The sequence below is a fragment of the Corvus hawaiiensis genome, chromosome 24 (genome assembly GCF_020740725.1).
Source record: "Corvus hawaiiensis isolate bCorHaw1 chromosome 24, bCorHaw1.pri.cur, whole genome shotgun sequence".
Classification (NCBI taxonomy): domain Eukaryota; kingdom Metazoa; phylum Chordata; class Aves; order Passeriformes; family Corvidae; genus Corvus; species Corvus hawaiiensis.
The window spans coordinates 953,063-959,062 of NC_063236.1; positions in this window are offsets into that span (position 1 = coordinate 953,063).

Below are 6,000 nucleotides of genomic sequence, written 5' to 3' on the forward strand. Positions count from 1 at the left end.
AATAATTCCGTATTAAGGCCAGGACCAACTCCAGCCTCACCTGGATTTTAATTAAGTTCAATTCCTTTTCCTTTTCCTTTTCCTTTTCCTTTTCCTTTTCCTTTTCCTTTTCCTTTTCCTTTTCCGGATCCACTCCTATGGGATCTGCTCCTGTGGGGCACATTCCCGTGGGATCTGTTCCCTGTAGGATCCATTTCAATAGGAACTGTTCCTATAGGATCTGGGATGCTCTTCCTTGGGATCCATCCTTGTGGGATCCGTTCCTATGGGATCCATTCCTATGGGATCTGTTCCTATGGAATCTGTTCCTATGGGATCCATTCCTATGGGATCCGTTCCTATGGGATGTGTTCCGATGGGATCCATTCCTATGGGATCCGTTCCTATGGGATGTGTTCCGATGGGATCCATTCCTATGGGATCTATTCCTATGGGATCCGTTCCTATGGGATCCGTTCCTATGGAATCTGTTCCTATGGGATCTGTTCCTATGGGATCCATTCCTATGGGATCCATTCCTATGGGATCTGTTCCTATGGGATCTGTTCCTGTGGGATCCGCCCCTCCAGGATCCACCCCTGTGCATCCCAGGAATGCTCCACGAGGATCCGGAGGTTTCCACTGGGACCAAATGACGCCATCCCGGAGCCGGGCCATGGAATTCCCTGGGAATTTCCAGCGCCACCGCATCGATTCCTCAGCCGGGGGCGGCGCAGGGAGATCCTTGGCTTTTATGGCAACAATCATCCATGGAAAACGGGATTAAACTCCCCAGGAACAACCCCTAAAGTCACCTTTTCATGGAAATCCCATAAATCCATCCCCGCCCAAACCCATCCCTTGGATCCCCAATTCCGGCCCATCCCCTGCTCTTTTTCTCCCCTTTTTTTTCTCCTTTTTGGTTTTTTTTTTGGGAAAAGCGGGTTATTTACGTTTTCCCCGGGAAGCCCCCGGCTCGTTTGGCGCTGGTTCCGTCAATTTGTCACCGTTTTTATTGTCACCAATTGCCCAGAACTGGGGCGCGTTTAAAATCCCATCGATCTTGATATTATGGTGTCATAATCTGACAGTAATCGTTGTATCCCGGACGGAAAACCCACTTCCCGGGATTGATGGCTTCCACCGCTCCAATTATCCCCTGTCCATCTCCGCCGGGGAGGCGGCGGCGGAGGCATCCCGGGGATAAATTGGATCCCTTTTCAATTATTCCCTTTTTATTTTATAGGGCTGCGTGGCTGACGAGCGGCTCCAGCGCTTCTGCCCCGGCCACCCGCGGAACGAGGCATTTCCAGGGATCCCGGGATCGTTCCCGATCTTTCCTGCTCGCCCTGGAAAGTCTGGGAAGGGTTTTCCCCTGGTTTTTTTAATTTAGGATTTGAGGGGAATTTTTAAAAAAAACCCCACAATTTTCCCGGGATCTGTCGTGATCTCGGCCCCATTTTCCGCTCCGGGTTATCCCAGAGGGAATTTCGGACGGGATGAGCCCGGGGGTCTCCAAACCCCACCCAAAATCCCCACGTTGCTGCTCCCACCCCATTTTGTGGGATCGAGAGTGGGATGGGAGCTGGGAAGGAGCCGCCTTGCTCCAGATGGGCCCTTTTTGGGGTGGTTTTAGGTGGAATTTGCTCTTTTGGGCTGGCAGGACTTGGATTTTCTGGGAAGAAACTTCCCTGGGAAGAAATCCCCAGTTCTCCCCGGGATGAGGCCCCATCCCAAGGGATGTTCCCGGCCCCATTCCTTGGGGACCCAGCAAGGGGAGAGGGATTTTCCCATCCCACTCCAGCTCCGAGGGCTCGGATTCCGGCGGGCTCTGGAGGATCCCGGTTCCCTCCGCTGATTTTGGGATCTGGGAGTTGCTGGATATCATTTTGGGGACTCCAGGTGAAGTTTGGGATGGAGGGATGGAGAAAACAAAGCCGAGGCCTTGGAGCTCGGGAATTCTCTGTACCCAGAGCAGAGAGGGAAGGGTCGGGATTGGAGGGTGGATTCTGCTGGTCCCACCTCGGGATCCCAAATCCCAACAAAACCCAGCAGCTGGAGCCGGCACCGTTCCAGGTCCCGTTGTCCTGACCCCTTTCCCGGTTCTGCCATCCCAACCCCATTCCCAGGCCTTGTTCCCGTTTCACGTCCTCCCATCCCAACCCCATTCCAGGGCTTTGTTCCCATTTTGGGTCCTGCCACTCCGGCCCCGTTCCACGGCCTTGCTCCCATTCCAGGTTCTGCCATCCCGGCCCCATTCCCAGGCTTTGCTGCCATCATGGGACCCCATTCCCGGCTTTGTTCCCATTCCAGGTTCTGCCATCCCGGCCCCATTCCCGGCTTTGTTCCCATTCCAGATCCTTCCATGCCAACCCCACTCCCAGGCTTTGTTCCAATTCCAGGTCCCCATTCCCCGACTTTTCCCCTCCCTCCCATCCCTTTCCCAAGTCCTTTCCAGGCCATCCCAAGGCTGGGAAGGGAAAGGCTCCAGGGAAGACCCTCGGACCTCCAGGGCTGGGAGCCTCCATCCCATGGGAATCTGCGGCAGAGGAGCCTCGATTTTCCCTGGAACGATCAAATTCCTCCTCCTCTCCCCTACAGGGCAGGCCGAGACCCTCTGGAGACGCCAGGAATTCCATCCCAGGAATTTAAAGCAAACTTTGGGCTTTTTAATTGGATTTTAATTGGATTTTAAGGAAATTTTGCTTGACTTGGAGCTGGGTTTAACCCCCGTGCGGCTGCCGGGATTTTCCTCCCAGATTCTCCGTCCCAGGAAGAGGAGCCGGGTCAGGAAAAGGGGGCTGAGGCCAGCGGGAGATTTATGGCCGGGAAAGGGCCCCGCTCCCATTCCCGTGATTAATAAGGAGAGGACAAGGAACCTCCTGGAGCCCTGGAGGAGAAAATTCCCAGCTCTGGGGTCACTGCCGGCCGAATTCCAGCGTGATCCCAGCTGGACACAGCATTCCTGGGGGGCCTGGAGGGTCCCCTCCTGCTCGGGGGGTCCAAATTCCCATCCCAGTGGCCGGGCCACGAAATCTTCCCAACCCGGAGTTTGGTGGCCCTGGGGATGTTTGGGATTTCGAGGAGGACGTGGGAGGGATTGGAATGATCAGGAAATCGGGATATGACCCCTGGGAAGGTCCTGGGGGAGTCCCAGGGGTGTGGACACCCAGAGACCCCCCCGGTGTCACCCTTTGTCACCCCCGGCGAGTGACAGCCACCATGGGCAACCCCGTTCGTTCTCCGGGCTGGAAAATCCCGAAAATCCCATCAATCCCATCAATCCCATCCATCCCATCCATCCCATCCATCCCATTCATCCCATCCATCCCATCAATCCCATTTCCCTCCCTGAGAGACCGAAAGCCCCTCAGGATCCCCCTCCCCACCAGCGGGACCCTCTCCCCTCCTGCCGCTCCCATCGGAGGCTCCGGGAGGGATTTTTGGGGATGCTCCAGGAGGGATTTTCGGGGTTTGCTCCGCCCGGAGCATCCCCCACACCCCAATCCTCCCACATCCTTTATCCCCCTCTGGATCGGGAACGTGCCGGGAAGGGAACGCTCGGGTGGGCGAATCTTAATTACCCGCGGGTTTAATTGGGAAGCGCGTTAATTAAAGCGCTTTTCCAGCTCTCGGGGCCGGCTCCGAGCATCGCCAGGAATAATTCACCTCCCGCAGGATCCAGCTCCTTTTCCAGGATGAGATTCCCGGCTCCTCCCTGGAGCTTCTCCCCGGGTGGAGAGGCGGAAAATCCGGGCCGGGACTGGGAAAAGGGGGGACAACCCCACTTCAGGCTGGTTTTCCGCGGGGAAATTCCCCCTGGAGAGGCCTCGGGGGGTGGAAAACGGGATCGCGCGTCCCCAGGATCCCAGCCCGGAGCGCATCCCGAGGGACACGGCCCTGCTGGAGGGACAGGAGGGGACAGGGACAGAGCAGCGCCTCCTCCAAGGCCACTCCCGCGTCCCCATGGAGGGGACAAGCTCCGGGCAGGCGGGACAGGGACAATTCCCGGCCCTGGACATTCCCTGTCCTGCTCATTCCCGGCCCTGGAGCCCCCCGGCCCCGCCTGATTTACAACAACACCAGAAAAAATAAACAGCTGGGGAAAAAAATGCCCGGAATCCCCTCAATCCCTGCTTTGTTTGGGAAGGAAACCGAGGCTTTTATGGATCCCATGAATCTTCCCGGGAACAGCCCAAGGGAGAATCTCCTTGCAAAACAAAGGTCGCTAAAGACGAGGGCCGGGTGCCAAAATCCAGGTTTTTAATCCCAAAAACCTGAGCTGGAACCAGGCTCCCTTCTAAAAGCTTGGGACGAGCTGGAATCCCGCGGCTCGGGGATGTTCTGGTTGCAAATCGGGGTGGAAACGCCTCTGTTCTCTGTTTGGATTGGGGATTTTCCAGGGAAATTTAGATGTTGGACGGGAAATCCAGGGAAGACAGCAGGAGCATCCCAAACATTCCGGGCGTTGACGTGCAAAGCCGGCAGGATTTGGGGAAAAAATGAGGAAAAGCGGGGCTGGGGGTGTGAATCAGCGGGGGGGAGCCGCTTCCCGCAGGGATGTAACCCAAACTCCCGCTTTTCCAGGGCCAGAAAAAGGCTGGAAAACGGCTGAGCTCTCCTAAATCCCGGCACAATCCACGTGGAGCTCAGCGTGAAACTCGATAATCCCGGAGCCCTCGGGATGCGGGAAGGGAAGGAGAGAACCCGGCCCCTCCAGGAGGCTGAAATTCCTTCCAGGAGGGATTTTCAGGGAGGATTTTCCAGCTTTGAGCTGCAGGATTTGCACCGATCCCTTCCCGGCGCGGGCAGAGGGATGGGATGAGCGTGGCACCGGCAATTCCCAGCTGGATGAGCCGCGGGAATGCGGCCGGGATTTAGGGACAGCGGTGGGAACACCGGGATGATCCTGCCCTGCTGGCTGAGCCCGGCCCTTCCTCTCCCGGCTGGATTTAGGGAACCGCCAGGCCAGTTTAGGATTCGGCGGTTTGGGGTGGTTTTTTTTCCCTGGAATTACCTGGTTTGGTGCCGATTCTCTCCGCTGACTCCAGAGGGAGCCTGGACCAGGGAGGATGAGGGGCAGAGATATCCCAGCCGGGAAAGCCTCGGGAGGGGAATGGAGCTCCAGGTTTTCCTTCATCAGCATCCCAGAGCATCCCAGATTTTCCTATATCAGCATCCCGGAGCATCCCAGATTCTCCCACATCAGCAAACGCCCGGAAATTTCCCTACATCAGATTTTCCCAGATTTCCGTCCATCAGCATCCCATGGCGTCCCAGATTTTCCCACATCAGCATCCCAGATTTTCGCACCCCAGAAATTTTCCTACATCCTTTTTTTTCCCCCCCAGATTTCCGTCCCAAAACCTCCCTCCAGCCCCGGGATTTGCCGGCACTTTACACCCCAATCCCAACCACCGCCACGGCAACCCCGACCCCGCTTTGGGGCCAGATCCATCCCCTTGGAATGCAGATTATCCCCCCCCCGGAGCAGCACCGGGAGGTGACCCCCACCCCCGGGCAGGGGGTGACAGCGGGGTCACCGCCACCCAACCCCCACCCCGCGCCCCCACAAATCTATTTATTACTGGCAGCAATTAATTAATGAGGAAAGGGGGAGGCGGGAAGGGGGGCCGGCTCCTGCCTGTTGCTAATTAACACCCGGGAGGCCGCGCGAGCTCGTTCGCCCACGACGCTTTAATGAAGGCAGCGCAGCCCTGGCCGTTATTTAATTGAATCGGGGAATTAATTTGGGGGGGGGGGGAGGGCGCTCTCCTCTGCTCCGCGGGCTGCGCCAAGGACGCTCCATCCATCTTTACCCCGGAGAGGCGATTTGATTACGGGGTAATTGGGGGTTTCGGGGTGTTTTAGGGGGGTTATTGGGGTTTTTTTTTTGATGAAGGACGGGGTGGGAACCTCGGTCCCCGCAGCGCGAACCACGCTCAACCCTTCGCCCTCCTCCCCGCGCTGATGAAGCCCCGCGATCTTAATTCGATCTGTGAAGATGAAGGCAGCGATGAG